This window comes from Myotis lucifugus, unplaced genomic scaffold, assembly GCF_000147115.1.
Source record: "Myotis lucifugus unplaced genomic scaffold, Myoluc2.0 scaffold_143, whole genome shotgun sequence".
NCBI classification, from domain to species: Eukaryota; Metazoa; Chordata; class Mammalia; order Chiroptera; family Vespertilionidae; genus Myotis; species Myotis lucifugus.
The window spans coordinates 2,640,251-2,665,928 of record NW_005871191.1 but is presented as its reverse complement, the minus strand read 5'-3'; the positions used below and the strand labels follow the sequence as shown (position 1 = coordinate 2,665,928).

Sequence of the window (25,678 nt, the reverse complement as noted above, 5' to 3'; positions counted from 1 at the left end):
CAGGACCATTCAGGGCAAGGTGAGCATAATTACATGCTTTCTTTTAAATGACAAATCAGTTTTGGCTTAATTCCCCCACGTCCTCCCTTCCAGGAGCTAAAAGTAAACAAATTACCCAGAGAAGCCTTGGGATGAATCAGATAAGTAAACAAATTGCTTACTCTATCTTAGGCCTTGGAAGTATTTGGTCAGGTGATCTTTGTAAACACCAGCCAATCATGCTCTGAACAGCCGGTAGGTCTCCAGGCCCCTAAGAAAGGCAGATAGGTGTGCCATGATTTAGTTTCTTCATCTCCATCTTTCCCTTTCTCCATTCTAACCTACAAGCACTCTTTGTTCTAGCCTTAATGAAGAAATCGCAGATCCTGTAACAAACCATGCCTCGCCTCCTGTTGCCTCTCACACACTGTGCTCTACCTTTAAGTTACTTTTCCCTACAACGGTCTCCTGTCGGTCCCTGCGTCAGTCTCCCACTCTGCACCATCAGCAGATACACTGGCTCGTCACCCTTCATTGTGAAACCTTCAGTGACTCCCTTCCCTACATGTAGAATTGACTATCTCTATCTTCATGCCACACTGTACTCCATAGATTGTTGTACCTGTCATGGTACCTGTCCGTTTTTGGCCCAAGTGTCTGTCTAGACCAGCCGTGGGCAAACTACGGCCCGCGGGCCGGGGCCGGCCCGTTTGAAATGAATAAAACTCAAAAAAAAAAAAGACCGTGCCCTTTTATGTAATGATGTTTACTTTGAATTTATATTAGTTCACACAAACACTCCATCCATGCTTTTGTTCCAGCCCTCCGGTCCAGTTTAAGAACCCATTGTGGCCCTCGAGTCAAAAAGTTTGCCCACCCCTGGTCTAGACCTATGCTATCCAATAGAACTCTCCACAGTAAAGGGAACGTGTTCACAATAGTGGCCAGCAGCCACATGTGACTATTAAATACTTGAAATATGGCTAGTGCAAGTGACGAATTGAAAATTTAATGTGATTTATATAGTTGGTTGCTGCTGCCATAGTGTACAGCACAGGTCTAGATGAATAGTTTTCGCACTGGAGAATGTATCAGTATCTCTTGCAGAACTTATTAAAAAAGCACAGACTTCCAGGGCCCATCCCAAGAGTTTCTGATTCAGTGGGTCTAGGGTAGAGCATGAAAATTTGAATTTCTAATAGGTTCCTAGGTGATGCTGATGTTTATGATTGAGGATGGGGTGGGGTCTTGTAGGTCTTGACCACTTTATAAACTAGTAGTCAAGACCAGTGTTGGCAAATTGCAGCTTCCAGGTCAGCTTTGATCAGTTGCCTGTCTTTGAATATGTTTTATTGGAAACAGCCTGTCCATTTTTTCTCTTTGTCTATGGCTGCTTTCACACCATAATGACAGAGTTGAGAAGTTGTAACAGGGATCTACATGCAAAACCAAAATGATTTGCTATCTGACCCTTTATAGGAAGTTTGCTTACCTTTGGTCTCTATGAATGTGACTGTCATCTTTATAGCTTTGGCCCCTGCAACAATGTGTGGCACAGATATGTCAGTGAATGAATGAATGAATGAATGAATGAAGCAACAGTATATAGGCTCTCAGTTGAGTATGGATATTGCTTTTATTTATGATAGCTTATTGTAGGAATTTTACAAGTTTTGAAACAATCTATTTGAGTCATTGTTACTTGAGCCTTGAGACATTTAAAATTCATGTCCCTTAACAATTTGATCAAGGTGAAAACTTTGAGTAAAGGTCTATGAAACAGAAAAGCCAAATTATTTTGAGAGGTCGGGATATTGCCCATTCATGTTAGTATTAGTAGGAGTCTAATTGGAAAGCCATTTCATTCTGGGACTAATAAAGTAACCTTCTCCCACACCTGGGAAGGACAGCTTCCAGTACCTGACCCCAGTGCCTCTGCTGTGCCCCCCTAGAGCACAATTAGGGGAGCTTTCACATCCGTTTGTCTTGGCACTCCCTGCAGGCTGCTGAAGTCACGGGTGTGGGGAACAATTTCAAGGTCCAAGTACCATGAACTAAGATTTTTTTTTTAGCCCCATTAAAGTGAAGAGAGTAGCCTTTAAACATGTTTTCTTCTTTCCTTTTTCACATGAGCAAAAGAATTTGGGCAAAGGATAGATTAGAATTGTCTTCATTACTAGTTAGCAGCATCTAAAGTTGTTATCCAGTCTGAAGCCTGAAGTTATTCTTGATCTTTTCTCTCCCCTAATTTCTCATAGTGAAATCAGCATAGTGATTTCCCCACGAGCCAGTGCAAGAGAAGATGTATATTTTTACTGACTGGCTATAGTTAGAGATGTCTAGCCAGTGGGTTTACAGCAGGAGTGCTCAGATCTATTATTTAGTAAATGGTACAAGTTTGAAGTGGATGGGAGGTGGCAGAGCCCTTACTCCTTTCTCATCTGCACAGGCTGCTTCCCATTCAGGCCCTGTCTCCTACTTCGTTTTAAGTATTCCCAATGCTTGGGCATCTCCCCCTCTCCACTCAAGATGATTCAGTCATCAGAAGCCAGTTGGGGCATTTTCACGTTTCTTTCTGCTTTAATTGGTCTTGGGAAAGCTTTCCTCCCCTGGGGATGGCAGGGGGCGGTAATGCAGTTTGACATAATGGTCTGAGCTTGATTCCTAGCTCTACCACAAACTAGCTTTGTGACTTCAGACAAATCACTTAACCTTTCTGAGTGTCATGTTCATGCTCTCTTAAATGGGAATGATTACAACTGCTCTTCTTATCTGCTAGGGTGTATTAGTCTCATTAAACGCTTTCTAGTTCTGGGGCAACATGAGAACCAGTATTTCTTTTCCTCTAAATGAGTGTGCCATTCCACCAGGAACAAACAGTGATTAAGACACTGCTGAACTTTACCCTCACCTCCTATCCTGCCAGCGTCCAGTGGGGGCAGAAAGGGTGACATTATGTGTGGCCCAAGTCGGGGGTGGAGAATTAAGGGTTTCCCTCCATTCCAGGTACAGTCTGATTTACTCTGATGTCAGAAAGGAGAAGAGACTCATTGTATAACTCTGCAAGGCCTTCTCATCTGGTTAGGGCAGGGGTGGGGCAAACTTTTTGACTCGAGGGCCACAATGGGTTCTTAAACTGGACCGGAGGGCCGGAACAAAAGCATGGATGGAGTGTTTGTGTGAACTAATATAAATTCAAAGTAAACATCATTACATAAAAGGGTACAGTCTGGATTAACTTCTGATTTTAGTTTATTCATTTCAAACAGCCGGATCTGGCCTGCGGGCCGTAGTTTGCCCACGGCTGGGTTAGGGGCTACATGTACGTTATTGGTTCTTAACTGGGGCAGGGGCGGGGGAGGGGAGAGGATTTTGTCTCCTGGGGAACATTTGGCAATGTCCGAAGACAGTTTTGGTTGTTATAACCATAGGAGAGAGGCAGAGGGTGCCACTGGCATCCAGTGGGTTGAGGCGAGGCTTGGTGCTGAACATCCTACAGTGCACAGGGTGAGCTGTTCACACAAAGACATAGCTGGCCCCCAGGGCCAACAGTGCTGTGGTTGAGAAGCACAGATGCATCCTGTTTAGTTCTGTTCCAGGCTTCAGACTAATCAGACAGGCAGCACCAGGATGCAGAGAACCCAGAGGGAGGGGACAGGCACCCTGAGTGGCTTGACTGAGGGCTTTTTCTGATGTATTCCTGGACCCAAGTCCTGAATTCTGCTTCAAGTTTTCAGCCAAAGAGCCCGGTACTTGCTATGACGTGAACTTGATTTAGAGTCTTCTCTGCCCATTATTTGCCCTGGAGTAGTCTCTTGCATCAGCATAACCTGAGGGTTAAGGATATGGACTTTACAGATAGAATGCCCCCTTGGAATCCTGGCCTGTCATTGACTAGCCATGTGATCACAGACAACTCTCTGTACCTTCTCTTACTTGACTATGAGTGGCGATCTTAGTATCCATTTTATATAGTGTAGTCCAGCTAATATGTGGGAATAATAATATTGTATGGCAATGAATAAACACATAGAATGGTGCTTGGCACTTAGTAGGTACTCAGCAGATATGTACCTGGCTATACTTCAGAGTCAGTACACAGCGATGTAGCATCCCTATGCGGTTCCCATGCCATTTTAATTCAGCTGGTCCAAATTTTAGTTCCTGCTTCACTTTGTGCCAGGCACAGTGCTGAGCAGTGGGAAATAAGACAAGGCCCTAAACGAACCCATAGGCATATAAGTATTTATTACTGTGTAGACCATTTATTGTAATAGAGCTATGTATATACTCTACCGTGGGAGCTCCAAATTGGGAGTGGTTCATTCTATCCAAGGCCATCTGGGAAGAAAGGTTATTTATTTTTCCCCTCCAAAGTTTAATTTTTAAAAGATGACATAGCACATGGGGAGAAGGGCTTTCCAGACAGAAAACAGAAACTTTTTCTCATTGTCTAAACCCAAGATGGCTTATCTCATTGAACCTTCTCCAGGTCTCAGCTGCATGATCTCCCTGAACGGCCATTGAATTCATCTCTCTGGCCTGCAGTAGCAGGAAGACATCACTCCTTCTTGATAAAAAGGTTGTCAGAAAAGACACTTTTGTGTGGAGAGCCTCTGAACATGCCCCTTTCATCCTTGCCTTGCTTGGAACAGATACCACTGTAGGAAGCCCCCATACAGCCACGCAGTGTGGGAGCCCATGCAAGAGCAGAACATTGTACCAGACAGCAGTGGTCTGGGGAGCTGTTTGAACTGGGTTACCCTCAAGATCAGGAAAAACCCCTTCCTGGTAGGGATCGGCTAGCTGATTGTGTAGAGAGAAACTTAGGATTTAAAAAAAAAATCTTTTTTTCTGGAGTTTTTAGACCTTCAGAAGGGTACCCAAACTACAAAGTGCCTTTCCTACAGAGAAATGGGGATTATGTTTTGCTTGTAACTGTATTTTAATGAGCTACATTTGCCTTAAGAGTTGGGATAAGTGTATTTACATATCCAATCTAACAGCCAGTTTTTTGAGCCAAGCTGCTCATGCTGAATGCAACATTGAATATTGAACTTGGCTTGTTGGGGCTGGGATGAGGGAGGGTTGGGTGTGCATCTGAAAAGAGTTTTGAGAACTTTAATCGCTTTCGTGATTATCTGAGATGTGAGAATGTGAGCGAGTGATCAATTAATTATGGCCCATACAGTTGTGTATGATTGCTCTTTCTCTTTCAAAGAAATGTTGTTCCCCAAATAGTGGCTACATTTTAAGCATGGGGCTTAAAAATTGAACTTATTTTTGTCATCCAAGCCTATCCTAGGGAAGGCAAGTCAGATGAAAGCTTTGTTGTTGCTAATTACAATTTCGTACCTTTAGAGAAGCACCTGTGTTGATTGCTCGGCAACCGATGTTCTTTGGATATACACAGGCAGATTGCATTATGTACATGATACCTGGTCTCTTGTTTTCTTGTTTAGGAATTTGCCTCTGAAATGTGAGGTGGTACCATTCATAGAGTGGTAATAGGTCTGTTTCCAAGTTTGTTTATTGTAATTAAAGTATCAAAAGAATGTACCACTTCACTTGAATTCCAAGGGGACTGATTTTATTAGCACCATGTTTTAGCGGACCCAGTATAACACCGTGAGAAGCAAAGTGAACTTTCTGTCCTCAACATCAGACCTTCTCTACCCTTCGTTCTACAATTTTAATGAAAACTGCAAGTTCAGGCTTTCTCAACCTTGGTATGATTGCTTTTTTTTTTTTCTGTGCGTTGTGGTGTGTTTAGCGGCACACCTGACTTCTACCCATTCGATGCCAGTAGCATCCCCTCCCCTCACTGTGATAACCAAAAATGTCTCCAGATTGTGCCAATATTCCCTGGGAGGTAAATGCCCCCGTAGAAAGCCACTGTGCTATTTGATGCTTCATTTATAGGGAAAAGACAGGAGCCTATTACGATAAGACAGTCGATTTTATGCTGGGCAATGCACAAGGTTCTTTGACCTGGTTATCTATAGGGACCATATGTATGATTTCCCAGGGCAGGCCCTGTTTTATATCTGTGGTTCCACCGAATTTATTAATAGCTCCCCCTTTCACTTTCAAAAGTGTACAGGTTTAAATGATACATTTTATAAACACTCTAGTTTTGAGGAAGATATTCACATTTTCATAATTGCAGAAAAAAGAAACTAGGCTCAGAAATTCAAAGTGATTTGCCAAAGGTCAGGATACGCAGCTACTAAATTGGGTTGCTCAACCTTGAAATCAGGACTATTTAAATTTGAAGTCCTATTGGTTGTTTTGATCTTTCTGTCTCACACCTCCATGGTGAGCTATAGTAACTATTAGCATTACAAGAATTTCAAGACCAGCCACGACAGCAAGATGCCAGAAGAGTTCATCCTTCTCAGTATCCAGAAGGGAAAAGAGAGAATTGAGAATTGCACAGTTTTAGAATTCAGGTCTGAGTCTGAGCATTTACTTTTCTGTGGCCTTGGAAATAAGTCTCCTCTATCTCTGCATCTATGCAATAGAGATAAGAAACTGAACGCAAGGCTACCCTAGGATTACATTAGCTATGTATGGATGGCACCTGGCATATATTAAGCACTCAGTAAAAAGTTGATAGATATCAAGATATAAAGGAAAGCAGGCAGAATCCTAGGGCTGTGATAAGCAGGAAGGGTCCTGAGCTGAGGGGCGACTTGGGTTACCTGTCGGGGCCCCCTGGCTCCTTTGAGAGGCCTGCATCGGGAAAGAAGACGCAATGAAATGTTGTTACCCAAAGCTTAAGCTCTGACTTCCTAGCATATTTCAGATTTATAGGGCACTTTGGAAAAACAGAGCCCTGAAAAGACCCAAATTCAGGCACAGCGGGTTTTCCTCTTGAATGGTTCAGTCCGAGGGTGCTGCACCTGGTGTTAGAAACCCCGCCCTCCAGCCCTGTTCACAGACAGGCAGCTTTGTGATGCTGAGTGGGGCATTCCCTCCTTTGAGCCTTAGTTTTCTCACTGTAAAAGGAATTGGGACTAAGCTCTTATTAGTTCTTCCTTTCTATTAAAAATTACTCACCAAATGACTTCAGAGTCATGTTAAAAAGAACAGGAAAACAAACCACAGATTCAGCCACGACTGTCATCCCTTCAAATCACTGCTACTAGTTACATTTGGACTTTGAGCTTAAAATTCTGTGAATGTAGATTTCCTCCTGTGTAGTGGCAATATGGATGGCTTTGTGTGTGTGTGTGTGTGTGTGTGTGTGTGTGTGTGTGTGTGTTTATTTGTATAAACACAAAATATTCTGTTATGCACATGTACCACTTTTCAAATCAGAAAATATTTAATGCTGCTAATTCATTTTGAAAAATCTACAAATCTACTAATTCAATAAGCCAGTGGGGAAAATACTTTCTACCTAGGAAAAAAACTTCCTGTGAGTCTTAAGACTTAGAATGAAGGCGGTGTGCAGTCCTACTGGGCCTGCCTACCAGTACCTGAGAGACAATATACCATGGGCCATGCTAATAAAAACAATGCATGGCACCTGCCCACTCTAATTCCCATCTAGCGGCATGTGCACAGGTGGGTGTAATGCTGTCTTTTTTTTCTGGCCCATCACTGGGTGGGGGTGGGGATGGGGATAACTGATGGGTATGGCTTTTTGTTCAGTTGCTTTGATGGGTTTTAGTGCACCTCATTTTATTTTTTCATCTTGTACCTATAATCACCAAGCATTTCTCTAAGGCAATACAGCATTGCATAGAAGCTGCTTTACCAAAACAGGTGCAAATGTTTTCTAAAATCCTTCATACAGATAAAGACAGCTATTTAGTTAAACGCAATATCAATTCCCATCCATTACAGAGAAGAAAAAAGACCTAGAGGTGTGAACAGACATATTCAGCCTCACTCAGAGATTCGGAAACTTTAGGAATGTGTCCTTGCATGCATTTTATCTATCAATCAATCTAATCTAGTCTAATCTAACCATTCTTCATGTACTCACAAATATTTGAACTAGGAAATCAACATAGGAAAATGGCTTGACTTAAAATCAAATGTCAGAGAATGATATTGATTATCATCTTCATCATTAATTTGACTGAATTCACTGTTATATGTCTTTCTTTACCTAACAGGTTCTTTGAGAACTGTCAGTATTTTGACCTCTTACCCAGATGGTCTCCACAGGATGCATTGTACCAGTTAAGGGCTCATTTCTGTGGGTGACAAATGTGAATCAAAACCAACTTCCCTAAAACAAGATTGATCAAGGCATCAGGATCCTCCCTCTGTTTAGGTTCCAAGGCTTATTCAATAATCCCAAATGCCAAGGGAGTAAAAACAATTTAATATATCAAGTTTTAATGTAGTTTTTAATAATCTGGACTTTTTCCACCTCGTCTTGCCTGTTTATGTAAATTGTGGTTCATTCAATGGGAAAAACTCACCTAAAGCGTTTCTTCCCGTATCAGTAATGAAATTTTCTTTGTCCATTTCAGCTCCCAATGATCTCTATCTGTCACAAACTAAAAGTCTTTGTTCATGTCAGTCTCTCATTCATTCACTCATTCATTCATTCATTCATTCATTCATTCATGAAACAGTAGAGTGCCATGCTCAGCTCACTTGCTGAGGATACTATATAAATCAGACAGGAAAGGTCTTTGGGACCGTAGGCTATATAGTGGTTTGGAAATTTCCATGTATCATCTTTTATCTTCTGTGGGATTTAATTCTCTTCTCAGTGCCTGACATGGTGTTTTTGAATTCACTGTAGGTGCTCAGAAAATACTTGATGAATAATAATTATAAAACCTGAAGCCATTCTTTATTGAGCTCTTGGTATACCAAGCTCTGTGCTTTATATATAAAGTCTCATTGAATCCTGACAATCCCATTCCGTGGGTGTTATGCTCCTCATTTTAGTCAAGGAAGCAGAGACTCCACAAGGTTAAATAACTTCACAGGGCCCCAGACCTGGTGAGTGGAAGAATCTGGTTTGAATCCAGGCTTATCTTATTCTGAAATCCATCTGCTGAAATGTTATGCTAGACTGGATGATGGATAGATGCACGGGGGGCGGAGGGGGAGCATGCATAATTAGATGAATGAATTTCATATAAGAAACTTTAGGTCATGTATGGTTTTTCTCATTGGCTGCTACTTCCCAGCCTCCTAGCTGGCTCTTCCTCACCTCCCTGAGTTCTACATATTGAAGCACTCTGGGACTTTCTTCATGGACTTCTCTTTGTTTTTACTCCCTTGGTGATCTCATTCAGTCTCATGGTTGTAAACGGCATCCATGTACTAGGGATGCTCATGTGGATATCTGAGTCCAGACCTGACCCCTTCATCCTAGATTCAGATATTTTACTGCTTATGTTATATCTCTGATGTGCAGAAGGCATATAAAACTTATATTCCCCATGACCCGCCCTCCCCAACCTGCTTCTCCTCCAGTCATTCTAGTTGCTCAGGCTAAAACGTTGGGTGGGAGTCATCCTTGATCCCTATTTCTCACATTGTACATTTAATTTATTAGCAAATCCTGTCAACTCAACCTTCAAAATATATCCACAATCTGTCCGGCCACATCTCACCATCACTATCGCCATTACCTGGTTTAAGTCACTATCAACTCTCCCCTCTATCATTGCACTAGTCTCTTAGCAACTCTCTCTGTTTCTGCTCTTGCATATGTCCCTCCCCTTCCCCATCTCATCTGACGCTGCTGCTGATGTGATCAGGTTAAAGTGCAAATCAGATCATGTCACTCATCTTCCCAGACTTCTTCAGCAGCTTCCTAACTCAGTCCTTGTAAAAGGAAGCGTCAAGGCCCTACCTAGTCTGATATGCCCTTAAGTCCCAGATCTCATCTCCTCCTAATGTTCCCCATACTTAGCCTCTTCCTGCCATATTAGCCTTCTTGCTGCTCTGCAAACACACTGGACATGCTCTCCCTCAGGGCCTTTGCAGTGACTTTCTTCTGCATGGCTCATGCCCTCATCTCATCTTTTCAGTTTTTTACTCACAATCAATCACCAAATCAGAAAGGTCTACTTAAAATTGCATGTCAGCCTGACTCCCTGTCCACCTTCTCCACTTCCATACATGGGTTGGCAAAAGTAGGTTTACAGTTGTTCATATGAAAAGAGACATGCAGGTTATGATTATTACAGTAGCTTTGCCAACTTAAAAGAATGCCACAATGCACATATGTAATACTGTAAACAATAATAAAAAAGAATGTCACAATGCAACTGTAAGCCTACGTTTGCCCACCCCTGTATTCTCCATAGCAATCATCACCATCTAAAACACTATGCAATTTAATTAACAGTAGATGGTAAGCCACATGAAGGCAGGGGTTTTTATCTATTGCGTTTATTATCCCAGCCTCTAGAACCTTGCCTGGCACATTTAATACATGCACAAAATATTTCTTGAATGAATGCATAAATTGTGCATTTACTTTGTGTCTGACACTGTGCTGAGCATTTTGCATTCATTATTAAATTGTAAAATAAGACCTGGAGGGGGCGGGTGTTGGTAGGAACTGGGAGGAGATGGCAGGGAAAGGGAAGGAAAATGGAGATATGTGTAATACTAGCAACAATAAAAATATATATGAAAAAGTAATCAGTTGTGAATTATCTTCACCATGGTCCTTTGAATGAAATAATCTTATTGTATACACTTTGCAGATGAGAAGCTTGAACTTAGAGATATTAAATGATCTTGCTCAAGGTTACACAGCTAAGGTTAGACATGGGTCTGCTTAACCCCTGCTCCAAACAATTACATCTGCTGGCTTTTGATATCAGCCCAGATCCCTGACCCCCACTTTCTTAGAAACACATGCTATTTTTAGTCCTCTTGGGACATTTCCTACTCGGTGTCCTGTGAAGGATTAGCAAGCATTCTTTGGGGAGAGGAGGAAAAGCAAGGCTAGTGATTATTTTTCTTTCACTGAGCATAAGGGGTTGGGAGGGTAGGGGGAAGGTTTAGGAATAACATTTATTTTAAAAGACATTTGTAGGAAAAATGTTTTAGTTCTTACGAGGCAGCAACCCACCATATCTGAGAGTGCCAGCCAGTCTCACAGGACACCTCTGATTGGAGCTCACAAGGCAGCTCCCCTGGGTACTTGGGGGAAGCCTGACTTGGCTGTATCATCTGTATTTCTGGTTTTTCTACCTAGTGTTCAAGGTCCTGCAGAGCAAGGACCATGTCTTCTATTAGCAGCAAATGATGCGCTAGAGGCTAACAAAAGTAAACAAAACTAAATTTGAAACTTGCAGAATAAAGGAATAACTTGACTGTGTGGAGTCCATTCCTAAATAGCCACTCTTCACTCCAGGCCTGGAGTTGACGCTGATCATGCCTGTTTACTCCTCCACTGCACTGTTCACTCTCCTAGCAGTCTGTGGGGTTATGTGACAATGATGCTTTGGTTCTCTCTGAGTTGGGTTGTCTCAGTGATAACCACCTCTCAGGTTCTGGGATTCTTCAAATGGGACTAGAGGGCAAAAGTTCAGTTTTAAAGATAATTTTCTTCTTAGTTCCTAAAAGACCTTTTTTTGTTTGATTTTTATCAAGAGGCAGTTTAGTTTCTCTGGAATAGTGGTTCTCAACCTTCCTAATGCCGCGACCCTTTAATACAGTTCCTCATGTTGTGGTGACCCCCAACCATAAAATTATTTTTGTTGCTACTTCATAACTGTAATTTTGCTACTGTTATGAATTGGAATGTAAATATCTTATATACAGGATGTATTTTCATTGTTACAAATTGAACATAATTAAAGCATAGTGATTAATCACAAAAACAATATGTAATTATATATGTGTTTTCTGATGGTCTTAGGCTACCCCTGTGAAAGGGTCGTTCGATCCCCAAAGGGGTCGCGACCCACAGGTTGAGAACCGCTGCTCTGAAATTTTAGCGTTCTCCCTGGAACGGTTCATTTTTGGGGGGATAAAGATCAGCAGTTAAAAGGCAGTTCAGCAGGGATGGGCCTGCTGGGGTGGGCCTGGCGGTGGAGCAGAGGGAATGGGCTGAGCTGTGCTTCAGGGTCCTTTGAAGGCAGAATTCCTGCTGCAGCTTATCTTCTCCAGCAATCCTTCCGCACATGTTACAAAAAGTCAGGCGGCTTCGAGTCTGCAGGAAGAACATGTCTTCAAAATTGGTTCTTAGAAATGTTGCCAGTGGAAATAGGGTTCTTTCACGGAGTCACACGAAAAGCATTTTGGGGACTGATGCCCGGGAGGATGAGGTGCACTGGTAAGATTTATTGGAGCTGGAGCGAACACAAAGAACTGTCCCCAGGTGCGCAGTGTCTCATTCACCACCAGGTGGCTCAGCTCCACCCTGCTGTGGAAGAGGTCCAGCCTTGTCCCCACCAAGCCCAGGAGAAGGGCCAGGGTCTGGAGATGTGGGCGTCCGAAGCTGCTGTAGTCAGTCCATGTCACCGTTTACCCAGCTCAGCTTCTGTCCCCATTCAGCTAGCTTAGTCTCTGTTCCCCAGTGCGCTCCACCCAGGCCCGCACTTGGAGCTCATGCTGCTGCCAGTGCTACCCAGATGGGCCTTTGTTAAACTTTGATTATATTGCCTTGGGCTTGGGAGAGAGGGGCATTCTTTTAAACTAACCAATCTCTTTCCTGATACTTTCTCAATTTAATCTTTTCCCTAGGTTTCCAGGTTAGACTCCTCCCCTTTATGGTCTCCAAGTTGACTCCTGTTGCACATGCCTCACAGTAGAAAAACTTCACCCTGTGCCATCTTGGCTTTTACTCCGCATGCCCCAAAGTTCTGTACCTACTGGTTTCTACTGCACGTGAGCGTACCTCTCCCTGTACCACCTTGGCTTCTACTGTGCATGCACGTAACAAAAGATTTCCCCCTGTGCCTCCCTCAGTAATTCCAGCTAATGGCCAGTTGTCCCCCAGGGAGATCGGAAAGCTGATCTTCAGGAGACTAAGGCCCCTTTGGTAGAGGAAGTGGCTTTCCCCTGGGGTGTCTGAAGCTATAACTTCTGGACTTAATCAGGCTCAGCCAGTCTAGGTCCCTTCTCTTGTTAGCTCCTAGCTGCCTATGCTAACAGAAACTCATTTCTTCCCTGCAGAATCCAGCTGAAAATGGAGCAAAAAACCCAAAATGTAATTATGATTTACCTATACTCTAGAAGCCGTTCTACATTTTTGAGGGGCTGTTGAAATGGTTTTCACCCAGCGCAGATTTCCTTGTTTGAGGCTGTTGCTGAGAGAGGCTGATTTAATGGGTCCAGGATGGGGCTAGCTAGGATGGGGCATCTGTGTTTCATGAGGACATCAGTATTTTCTTTTAAAGCTCTCCTTGTGATTCTGGTTTGCAGGCAGGGTTGAGAACCAGTGCTTTAAGCCATCTCTGGTCTAGGTGCTAAGAGAATCATTTCCTCCTGTGGACGAGTCATGCTTTGGCTGGAAAAATATGACCCAGTTAGCACTAAAAAATGTAAAATAAAACCATTTAGGAAACACAGGAGCTTTACATGAATGATGCCATGCTGGGCTTAACCCATATTTCAAAGGTCAGAGATAACTGATGAAATGAGAAGCAGGGATTAACAAAACCAGTTATATTCATTAATTTATTTCCCTGAGAATTGACTGTCTCCTCGTCTGATTTTATTCCAGTTATCTTTTTCCCCCTCTATACTTCTCTCACTCTCTTCCATTTGTATCCGCACTCTCTCTAATTTTTTTTCCCTTTCTTTGCTTTCTTCTTTGATTTTTATTCTCCACTGCCCCCTACACTTTTCTTTTTTTTCTGTATTTGACGAGCATACAAGATGAGATACATTTTGTCAGCAATGTTTATTGAGGAATTGTCTATGTTTCCAATGATTTATTTTATTTTTAAAAATTTGATTTGAGAGAGAGAGAGAGAGAGAGAGAGGAACCTTAATTTGTTCTACCTATCTACACATTCATTGGTTGACTCTTTTTTAAAAAATATATTTTTATTGACTTCTGAGAGGAAGGGAGAGAGAGAGAGAGAGAGAGAGAGAGAGAGATCAATGATGCGAATCACTGACTGGTTGCCTCCCGCATGCCCCTCACTGGGGACTGAGCCCACCACCCAGCCATGTGCCCTTGACCAGAATCGAACCCAGGACCCTTCAGTCCACAGGCCAACGCTCTATCCACCGAGCCAAACCAGCCGGGGCTGGTTGACTCTTATATATACCCCATCGAACTCCCAATCTTGGTGTATCGGGACGATGCTCTAACCAATTGAACTACCCATGGCTTATTTTAAAAGCAAATTCTTTGGACAGTTTATATTTCTTTTAATTTAAAAAGCTCTCGTGTTTTAAATTTATATGTTGCTTTGAAAAGTTCACATCCCCCAACTCTGCTCTCTCCCTCTTGTGAAATGCGGAAGTCTAAGGGAAATAGATTTCCTTCCTGGGTTAATGCAGCACAAGGTAAAGGAGAAGCCCTCCAGCCAGCTAACACTGTTCCTTTCTCGTCCTCTGTTTTGTGGGGTTGTTAGTGTTAACTTCAGTGTTTCAGAAACCAAGCACTAGAATTACACAGATTTTGTACTTGTCTTTGGAAACAAAGGGATTAAGTGGATCACAGAACTGTTTGCTTCCTGTGCACCTCTTGTTTGGATAGGGGGGATGTCCTTGTAGTGCTGTGTTTTACAGACATGCACTGAAGGCAGAGATGGATTTTGTGTTAAGTAAATGGCAAAATTCAGCTTCATTTAAACTTCACATCATAATTAGGTCTGTACTGTCTCCTTTTGACTTACATTTTTTTGTCAGTTTAGTGCTTGTAGAACATATTTGCTTTGTTTCATGGGTTTATATTTGCTAAGTTTCCCAGCTTATAATATTTCTTCCTCCTCATCTTTCTCCTCCCTCTCCCCATCCTGTCATCACTACCACCAGCCTCCCTGTGACCACCCAAAAGCACAAGGAAAACCAAACAGCAAGAGCCCGACTTACCAGGGTTTTCTCTGAAAACTCCGCTTTACTGACTTGAGCTAGATTCATCTGCTTTTCTGAGCTCCAGACTTATTTGTCCCTGCACTGCTTGCTGCCACGAGTCTTGGATTCAGGCTTCTGGGGGGAGGCATGAAGGGAAGAAGGGTTCAGGAGAGAGGTTGGATAAAGGGCACTGAAGAACAATTGATTGAAATAAAGGGAAGAATAATCTAGTGACTTAGCTTCCAGCTTTCAATCCCCTCTCCATTCATCTAATGGAAAAGAAATGGAAAAACCATTAACCGCTTTTATTCCGATGGCAGGTACATTATACCTGAAAACAAGATTGAAGATCTTAAAATTCCTCCATCCTCAGCAAGACCTCCGGTGACCTGCTGAATAGGTACTTGAGAGCTTGCCAGTATAGAACTAAATGGAGTGATCGGAGGCTCATCATGATACATTAGATGATAGGTGTGCACAAGTTTGGGAAAGTGACAGCCTGTAGTAGTGGAGGCTGGCTTGTGAGTCGAACTTTAAGATTACATTAGGCATTTCTTTAGGGGTCAGCAGTAGAGACGTGGTGGAACGGGTGTGTGCGATAAGAAAATTGTTGCTATCCTTGCATGTCTAAGGTTAGGAGCTGTGGGTGGTTACGAAGGGTCCTGAAGATATGATGTATCTCTGTGATTGGATGGTTTGTGCTTTTGAGACATAGTTTGATCTTTCAGTAGCACAGACGACTGTTACAGATGAAATGTCTTGGCTGAGGTTTGTTTTTTGGACCAGCCCTTTTGATATTCAGCTAATGTTCTTATTAAACCAGAAACTTAGGGATTAGGGTCCTTCTATGTTTGGTTTTTGGTTGAACAGCTGAGGCCAGTTAACTTATTTAACTTGGACTCCGTGATAATGAGAACCAGGCTATGGCCTCATATAAATCAATTTCAGAGACATTTTATCTGCATCTTTGGCTTATTTTCTTTTGACTTTATTTCCTTACAGCATGTTAACTTTTACCTGTTGAACTCAATAAGGGAGGAAGATTAAAATTTAAAGTTGCTGGTGCTTTCACAGAAAAGAAGTTCTAAAACTTATTTAATTTTGTTCTGTTCAGATGACAGCAGCTATATGTGTTCATTTTAGAGAATGAAGATAAAAATCACCAGTAATTTCAACTCCCCAACCCCAGATATAATTTCTATTTATGCTTTGGCATATTTGCCTTCAGGCTCTTAAAATGCATGTATTTATCATTGTCAATTTATACAGCAACATCTATAGTTGAATAAAATGGATATCATACTTTTAATACTATATTTCCTCTTAATATTATACCATTAACATTTTCCTAAGGTATAGTTTTTTATAAAATGACTTATAATGGCCATGTAACATTGCATTATACAGACATACTGAGCTGCACTGATCTATTGTTAGATATTGGGGTCATTTTCAACTTTTACTTCTATTTTATTTATTTATTTATTAACTTTAAAAATTTATTTTTGAAAATATTACATCTGTTCCCTCTTTCCCCCTATTGTCCCCTTCTAGCCCACCCCTGCCACCCACTCCAGGCCTTTACCACTCTATTGTCTGTGTCCATGAGTTATGCATATATGCATACAAGGTCTTTGGTTGATCTCTTGCCACCTACCCACCCACTTAACTTTTACTTTTAAATACTGCTTCAGTGAACAACCTTATATATAAATTTTCCCCTTTTTTATTGAATTTATTGGAGTGACCCTTGTTAACCTAATTATACAGGTTTCAGGTGCACAGTTCTACAACACATCATCTGTATACTATATTGAGTGTTCACCACCCCAAGTCAATACTCTGGCTTCTCTTTTAGATTGTGTAAGTAAGTCTTTCACCTTGTGTATAAATCTCTTTAAATCCCTGACTATTCCCTTTGAGGGAACATCAAAGTTTTGATAGTTAACTCTTTTTGAATATTAAAATATGTGAAATATTAAGTTTAAAATTAAATATAATTAACTTTAAAATAAAATAAAATTCATATATAAATATTTTTAAGTATTAAAAATATTCTTTGTTAATATTCAGATTTTTTCCAGGTACAATGCCATTTCTACAGGGCTTGCAGATTCTGTAATTTTTTTTTAAACTTTGTTGATAGATTCAAGGTAGCATTGTATTCTGGGAAGAAACTGGATTAGGAGAGGTTAGAAGACTTAGATTGAGGACAAGTTCTGCTGTTTCTTCTTTTTTTTAAAGTATGTTTTTATTGGTTTCAGAAAGAGGAAAGGAGAGGGAGAGAGAGAGGAACATCAATGATGAGAGATAATCATTGATCTGCTGCCTCCTGCACACCCCATACTGGGGATTGAGCCTGCAACCCAGGCATGTGACCTGTCCAGGAATCCAACTATGGCCTTCTGCTTCATGGGTTGACGGTTAGCCACTGAGCTACACTGGCCGGGCAAGTTCTGCTCTTTCTTAGTTGTATGACTCTAGGAAGGCAGTTCACTGCCCGGGTCATTTTTCCTTTCTTGTTTGCAAAGTGGGGAATATGAAACACCTTACTTTCCTTTTCTGTGTATTGTGAGGATCAAATGAGGCAATGGAAGTCATATAGCACTTTATAAACTTTAAAACACTTGACTCTTGTGGGCTTTTGTTACTATTTCTTTGTACAGCAAGTAATTCTCAAGTGGGGCATATCATTGTTTGGTTTTAATTTATTAAGTACTCTAGACCAGTGGCTTGCAAACTCATTAGTCAACAGAGACAAATATCAATAGTACAACGATTGAAATTTCTTTCAAGAGCCAAATTTTTTAAACTTAAACTATATAGGTAGGTACATTGTTATTAACTTAATTGGGGTACTCCTAAGGCTTAGGAAGAGCCACACTCAAGGGGCCAAAGAGCCGCATGTGGCTCGCGAGCTGCAGTTTGCGGACCACGGCTCTAGACAAATGGAAAGATACAAAAAGTTCAATACGAAAGTCTTCTGTAAAGGAAACTGTTTTAAGAAAGAACATGTTTCTTTATGCACTAGTTACTAATCCTAGTTGAGGCATTGAGTTCTCCCTCCCTCTCCCAAAGAAATAGCCCTCCAGATATCCGTCTTTATCACTCTCATCAAGCATTCTCTGGCTCTGAAGTTATATTTCCTTATTCCTGGTTGTTACTCTTAAAGTTGTAACAACCAGCATTAGCTTAACAAAATTAATAGTGAACAGATTTTACTTAGACCATGTAAGTCCAAACACCTCTGTCTTTCATGTTACTTTTCCAGAATTTTAGGTCAGATTTGTTTTTGTGTTTTTTTTGTTACTTCTATATTGCACTAGAGGCCTGGTGCATGAAATCCGTGCACAGGGGGTGGGGGTGGGGGGTAATGGTGTCCCTCAGCCCAGCCTGCACCCTCTTCAATCTGGGACCCCTTGAACATCCCTCTCACAATCCGGGACCGCTGACTCCTAACTGCTCGCCTGCCTCCCTGATTGCCCCTAACCGCCTCTGCCTGCCTGCCTGATCACCCCTAATTGCCTCTGCCTGCCGGCCTGATTGCCCCATAACCACACCTCTGCTGGCCTGATCACCACCTAACTGATCCCTTGCCAGGCTGATCACTCCCACTACCCTCCCCTGCTGGCCTGATCGCCCCCTAACTGCTTGCTCCCCCACACCAGCATGATATCACCCCTAACTGCTTGCACCCCTAACTGCCTCTGCCTCGGCCCCCGCCACCGTGGCCTTTTCCGGAAGGAAGTCGGACATCCAGAAGATGTCCGGTCAACCTGGTCTAATTAGCATATTACCCTTTTATTAGTATAGTTAGTCATTGTCAGTGTGATTTATCCTCATGGTTTTTGCTTACCATTCCTCTACCTCTCAATCTTTTTTTTTTTATGTTACTTTGCTTTTGTCAAAATGTATCTGTGAGAAGTTTCTTCAGTGGTAAACACATTAGTTTTTGTTTGAAAATGGTATTTTACTCTTATTCTTAATTAAGGATGTATCTCATTATTTAATCCTAGCTTGTCATTTATTTTCTCTCAGCATTTGAAGGCATTATTCCATGATATTCTGTGTTCCCTTTATTGGTGTGGAGAAGGCTGTTGCTGTCACCATCAGTATTCTATTGTGGGTGATGCTTTTTACTCTACTTGTGTAATCTTCCTTCTTTCTTTGGTCAGTTGCATTTTTATTATGATTTATCCAGGTATGGATTTCTTTATATTTATCCTGTTTAGTATTAACTTCCTGAATTTGAGCATTGGTCACTGTCCTAAAATGTGGACAATTTCCAGCTATTCTCTCCCTCAGTTCTTTCTGTTTTCTCTCTCTTCGAACTTCAATTAGATTTTCTTACTTGGTCGTCCATGTCTCTTTAACCATATTTCCATGCTCTCCATGGAAAGTGCCATGATGCATTGTTGGTAATTTATTTAGATGTATCTGACAGTTAATTCTTTCTTTAGTCACTGAATTTAAAAATTTTTAATAATTACACACACACAAACACACAAGCATACATAGTACATAGAATGTTTATATATGCCCTATATATGTTTAGAAGTTCTGTTAGTTCTTTTTCAAATCTACCTGGTCCCATTTGACAATACCTTTTTCCATTGTTATAGTTTTGTGTTATTCTTCAATTAAAATGTTTAATAATATATATATATATATATATATATATATATATATATATTATAGTATTTGTTGGAAATTTTTATTTAAAGTTATTATTACTCATATTCCACTGTTATTTTTCTGATTATTTTCACTCATGATTGGCTTGTTTGTTTTGTAATTGTGGATTGTGAACTAATTTCCAGCAGCAGTTAGCTGTGGGAATCCTTTGAAGCCTGGATTAAGACAGTACTTTTAAATAGAAGTTTCTGCAATGATGGAAATGTTTTATGTCTCTGCTTCTACTATGGTAGCCACTAGTTACATGTGGCTGAATATTGCGCAATTCAAATGTGTCTAATGTGATGAATTTTAAATTAAATTAAATTTAAATTCCTATAAATTTAATTTAGTCTCATATGGCTAGTGGCCAATTTATTAGACAGCATAGGGCTACAGAATATTTGATTTTTTTTCCTTCTTCCAGATGCACCTGGGAACTATTAATCTGGGGCCACTTTATGTTAATTTTTTGGCCAGAGGTATCCCATACCACACAGATAAATAGATTTGATCCTGGTACTGTCATTAGAGGCTGGTGGTTATACAACTTCACTGGGATATTATTATATATACAGGAGAGGCATATTCCTTACCCATCTCCTTTTTCTGGTGAGCAGATACATTTTTAGTCCACACTTTTCCCAGTCCTAATATATAAACACCCTGGGTCGTAACGACCAGTATGACTGAGGCTCGAGCAACCAGCAGTCAGTCCTGTAGTCAGTGCTGGGTTGCTGGAGCAACCCAACGCTGACTGCTTCCACTGCAGGCGTGGTGCCCCAGCACTGACTGCTGAGGGGGCTGTGAATCAGGGCCAGAGAGAGGCCTGAAGAGAGAAGCAGGGACTGATCTGTTGCCTCTGTGGCAGCTTTTGATCAGCACTTGCCTCTCTCTTTCTCTTCCAGTCTGGCCAGCAGCTGCACCGCCATTTCTCTCCAGGCCTCCACTGGGGCTGCTGATCAGCCCCTCCTTTCTGATCAGGCCCCGTTGATAGGCCCAGAGATGCTGACTGGCACAGAAACCGACCAATCAGAACCAAATCTGGATGAAGTGTGAGGAACCAATGGCTGCCCAGGAGGCAGAGCTTTTGATGCTGACTGGCATAGAAACTGACCTATCAAAACCAAATCTGGGTCAACTGTGAGGAGCCAATGGCTGCCTAAGAGGCAGAGCTTTTGATGGTGACTGGCATAGAAACTGACCAATCAGAACAAATCTGGGTCAACTGTGAGGAGCCAATGACTGCCTAGGAGGCGGAGCTTTTGATGCTGATTGGCATAGAAACCAACAATCAGAACCAAATTGGCCAGCAGTGGGGGGCAGTTGGGGGCAAGATCAGACCTGCAGGGGAGGGCAGTTGGGGTCAAGATCAGGCTGGCAGGAGAGGGCCGTTGGGGGTGAGATCAGGCTGGCAGGGGAGGGCCATTGGGGGTGAGATCAGGCCAGCAGGGGAGGGCAGTTAGGGGCAATTAGGCAGGAAGGCAGAGGCAGTTAGGGGCAATCAGGCAGGCAGGCAGAGGCAGTTAGGGGTGATCAGGCAGGCAGGCAGGTGAGCAGTTAGGAGCCAGTGGTCCCAGATTGCAAGAGGGATGTCCGACTGCTGGTTTAGGCCTGCTCCCTGTGGGGACGGGCCTAAACCAGCAGTCGGACATCCCCCAAGGGGTCCCCGATTGGAGAGGGTGCAGGCTGGGCTGAAGGAATTCCCCCCCGCCCCGCCCTCCGTGTACGAGTTTTGTGCACCGGTCCACTAGTGCATGAATAATTCTTTAGGAATCCCAGCTTTACTTAAGAATTTTGTTTTCATTCTTTGGATGGTTTGTCCTTTTCTCTTTTCTCAAACATTGAAACCTGGCAGTCATTTGATCAGCAGTCACTTAGATCTTTGTGGGGTTTTTTTTCCTTTTCTTTTCTGGTCCCTGAAAATATCCCCTACATTCTTGCAAGCTCAGATAGTCATTTGGAGAAAAATTTGTTATATTTTTATCAAACATTACTAACTTATGAAATAGGCACTTATCAGGACATTTATTCTTCTGCCTTATGGCTGAAAATTAGTGTCTTTTTTTCTGACTAATTTCTTTGTAGAGGACAGATATATTGGGAGCCTTTATTGCTGAGCTTGGGGAGAGGTATTAGTTTGTAGTTAAATAACAGAACAGGAGTGTAAATAGGTCTTTCTCATGGTCCATTAAGTTCATGAATAAAAAAGATGAAACATGATACTTTGTATTGTCAACTGAATACTGTTTCCTTTTTTATAGTTAGGGTTTAACATACTTGGTTTATGAGCAAGCTGTAAACATCCTATTCTTCCAGCTGCATGGAGGTACATGGGATTATTTATATGTGAGTCATGAGTCCATGAGGCCAGGTTCCCTTCTTGCAGCTGTACAAGAAGCCTGGGAGAGAATAGGTTCAAACAGCGAGGATAGTTTATAAAAGCTTTTCTTGTTGTATTCATCTTGGGTTGTTTTGCAGAGATGATCTTAGTTTGACAAGTCTATTGGTGATAAGTAGGCAATCTATTTCTATCCCTCTCAATTTAAAATTGCATATATGAATTAGATGCAACAACAGGAAAAACAGCTATAGAATACAAAAAGAGGAGGCCAGAGCTAATTTGCACTAGAAAGAGAAGTGTAGGACTGCAGTTTGGCTAATAGGACATAAAAGTGCTAGCAGTGATGGTTCATTTTCTGAATCTTTTCTCTTAGGCTTTCCGCATCATCATTGTAATTGCCAGTATTCACTGAGCACTTACCACATTCCAGGTACTGTTCTAAAAGCTTCTTTTTTTTAACCCTTCAACTACTATATAAGGAGGTTCCATTATCATTTCCATTTTCATTTGAGGACAAAAGCACAGAGAGATTGAGAACCTTAGCTGGTAAGCAGTAAGGCTGGGATTTGAACCCAGACTCCAGTGTCTGACTCTTAACCATTGCATGTCATTTTAGAAATACTCTCTAATGTTGCACACACTGATTTCTGTGATGACAGAATCGATGGTATGAATAAACATTTTAGGTGTGCTTTCTGCCTCAATAAGGTTGTTTTCCCTGCCTCTTGCATAGCAAGATGTCTAGATACTGGTTCAATGATGCTTTCAGGGATCCAGGCTCTTTTGGTTTTCTTCCTTCCATTTCTCACATATTTGTTTTCATCCTCAGTCTTGCCTGTGGTATCCAGATGGCTTCTGCTCTTCAGACCTCATGTTCTTGTTCAAGGAAGGGAGAAAGGAGAAGTAGTGGCAGCTATGTCTGCCTCTTGCATCAGGGGAGAAAAATCTTTTCCTAAAGCTCCCACAGACACAGCCTCTTCTGTTTCATTGGATGGTATTGCATCACATGGCCATCCTGGCTGCAAAGGATGCTGGAAAATTGCATAGCTCACATTTTTCAGACTCTATAGTAATAGGTAGGCAAGGAAGGAGTTGGGAATGGGTATCAAGATAGTTGAATAACAGTGTCTGCTCCAGTGGTGTGCTGGAAACTTAGATTGGAATGTATTTGGTAAGATGAACTTTCTGAGACTCACCTCGATGAGAAAGTCACATTAGTGGGAGCCAAGAGGTCCCACTTGCATCAGCTCTGCCTTTTTCACACTTATATTGGTGTAGGCCAGTGATGGCAAACCTATGACACGCGTGTCAGAGGTGACACGCGAACTCATTTTTTTGGTTGATTTTTATTTGTTAAATGGCAGTTAAATATATAAAATAAATATCAGAAATATAAGTCTTTGTTTTACTATGGTTGCAAATATCAAAAAATTTCTATATGTGACACAGCACCAGAGTTAAGTTAGGGTTTTTCAAAATGCTGCCACGCCAAGCTCAAAAGGTTCGCCATCACTGGTGTAGGCCCTGAGGACTTCCATGTGCAGCCCCAGCCCCATTCAATACCATAGCCACGCCTGTTTGCACCAGCTTGGGACTGGGATCTGGAATGAATCTGAACACCAGGCATCTGGAAGGCCTGGCTGGGAGACCCTACCTTCTACCTATTTGCCTAGTGTTCTAGTTATTTCCTAAATGCCAGAGGGTTTCTCTAGATCCTATGCTGGTGTTCAGTCTTGATTTATTGACTGTACTTCAGACCCTTCTGAGGTTGGGATACCTGGATTAGATTTATGCAGGCCTTTCCCCCGATGCTGTTTAATGAATCATGACAGCATCACTGCCACCTCCCGCGCCTGGCTGGCTGTCAGGACTCCCACTTAGGTATTAAATTGAGATGCCAACAGGGTGGTCTCAAGTTCAACATGATTGGGGAATACTGTGCCTTTTATTTACCCTCTTCCCAGGCTTGCTCTGTTCTGACTTTCACATCTTATTCTTCCTCCTGTCACATGTTTCACTGTCAAGGCTGCCACCGCTGTCAATGTTTAGTACCATAGTTCTCCTGTGTCCACACCTTCCCAGGCCTGAGGCAGGAATGCCCAATCGACTGCTTGGGTCCTAGTCTCTTTCAACAGGAGCCAATTTGATCATGACCTGAGAGTGCCCTGATCACCCAAATACCTTTTTTTTCTTTAAGAATATATTTTTATTGATTTCAGAGAGGAAGAGAGAGGGAGAGAGAAATATCAATGATGAAAAAGAATCATTGATTGACTGTCTCCTGCATGCCCCCCACTGAGGATCAAGCCCACAACTCAGGCATGTGCCCTTGACCAGAATCGAACCTGGGACCCTTCAGTCCGTAGGCTGATGCTCTATCCACTGAGCCAAACCAGCTAGGGCCCCAAATAGCTTTTCATTCTACTTTCTGATATCTAAAACTCTATAACCAGCAAGTTCCTCATGTTAGCCAATTTAACAGGGAGTCATTAGGTACCAACTAGGTTCCAGGCCTGATGGTGGGAATATAGTTACATAATACATTGTCTTCTTATATGTTATAGCCTAGCAGAGAAGGCCAAAATCAACAGTTATCATAAGGATGATGGTTTTATGAAAGAGGTAATACGCAGTGGGAATGCAAGGTGGTCTAGTCTTGCCCAGGGAGCTTGGACATCCTCCCTGAGGGAAAGCCTGGGACCTAAAGACAGGAGAGAAGGGGAAGGTGGTAGGTTCAGGTGGTAGATTTGGCACAAGGGCAAGTGTGTTATGTTCAGAGAACTGAAAGCAGGGCCAGCTTCATAGGCAAGTGACCTGGACTGTTGCACAGGGTTCTGAGCATAGAAAGGCCTCACCCTTGGTTTAATATTCAGCTGTTGTGATCTTGAAATACTTAGTAATAATTTTTGAACAAGGGCCTCAAGTTTTCATTTTGCACTGGGTTTCACAAGTATAAAGTCCATTCTGATAGAGAAGAATTGGATATGCTAAAGGGTGGCTTGATCTCAAGGGTAGATGGAGAAGATGTACTGTAGGTCACTTGTGAAAAGAGAAGTAGCTGTGGGAAGGTGCAAATAATGACCTTTATTCAATAATTTATGTTAAATGGATATTAATAGCGACTACTATAGGGAGAGGGAGAGAGAGCGCAACTTTATGAAAGCTACTACTATACATGGCAGACACCGTGCCAGGAATGGGGAAATTATAGTGAACAAAACCAACAAATCCCTGCTCTCACAAAGCCCACTTTCTAGTTGGAGGAGACACATAGAATATGCCAAGGGGGAAGTAAGGTAAGAGCTCTGAGAAATAAATGCAGGAGGGTGGGAGAGATGACGATGGGGAAATGTTGGGTGTGTGCCATTTTACACAAGTTGGTCAGGGAAGGTGAGGCTATGTAGATGGATCCGGCACAGGGGTAGGAGTGAGCAGAGAGATCATGAGGCTCTTGGTAGGCCATAGTAAGTAAGGACAATGGATTTCTTTTTCTTTTTTCATTGAGTTTATTATGGTGACAATGATTCACAAAACCATAAGGTTTCAAGGTGCAACTCAGCAAAACATCATCTGCACCTCATCATGCACCTGTTGCCCAAAACAAAGTCACTTTCCATCCCCATTTCCCCCACTCCTTTGCCCACCTCCACCCTTCTCCCAGCCCTTTTCACTATAGTTATCGCCACACTGTTGTCTGTGTCTATATGT

At 42.0% G+C, this 25,678-nt stretch overlaps 1 protein-coding gene across 1 annotated transcript in view; it reads left to right on the top strand.

The window, feature by feature from the left end:
• NELL1 (neural EGFL like 1) overlaps positions 1 to 25,678 on the top strand; it is a 672,205-nt gene that overhangs the window by 222,853 nt on the left and 423,674 nt on the right. The window lies entirely within an intron of this gene.